This window comes from Primulina huaijiensis, unplaced genomic scaffold (assembly GCF_012295235.1).
Source record: "Primulina huaijiensis isolate GDHJ02 unplaced genomic scaffold, ASM1229523v2 C13074685, whole genome shotgun sequence".
NCBI lineage: Eukaryota > Viridiplantae > Streptophyta > Magnoliopsida > Lamiales > Gesneriaceae > Primulina > Primulina huaijiensis.
In genome coordinates this window covers 1-463 of record NW_027341785.1, presented here as the reverse complement: position 1 = coordinate 463, position 463 = coordinate 1, and the positions used below count along the sequence as shown (strand labels likewise).

At 37.8% G+C, this 463-nt stretch overlaps 1 long non-coding RNA gene across 1 annotated transcript; it reads left to right on the top strand.

The window, feature by feature from the left end:
* LOC140965394 (uncharacterized) lies at positions 1-463 on the top strand. The gene is made up of 3 exons (XR_012173061.1): positions 1-84; positions 275-342; positions 424-463. It is a non-coding gene; the product is annotated as an uncharacterized lncRNA (long non-coding RNA).

The window sequence follows — 463 nt, the reverse complement described above, 5'->3', positions numbered from 1 at the left end:
TTTCAGACTTACAATGAAGTTCAACATTGCTTTCTCACGGTTGGTATGGTTTACCCAGAGGATCTTTTTGTCTTTCTTCTCAATGTGGGTATAATTGCTACTCTTTTTTATTGGCACAACCCTGAAAAGATGTAGTTATTTAACTGTAGAAAGTGATACCACCTTCTCTACTCCCCGAACAAAAAAAAAGAATGTTGGCGATGAAAAGAAAAATGGAATTACCTTACTTGTTTATGAATGAGGCAATGTTTTTAATTTGTTCACTTTGTTGCAGAAATGCAGGTTGAAAGAAGAATCTCTGACTTTTGGTGCACTTTCTGTCCTGAAGCACCTTCTGCCGAGGTTACTTTTCTCCGTTTTCCTTTATGATGTCATACTCCATGATTACTTGCCAACTCAGCATGCCATGAAATTGTTATGAAGATTGTCTGAAGCTTGGCACACTAAAAGGCCCTTGCTGGTT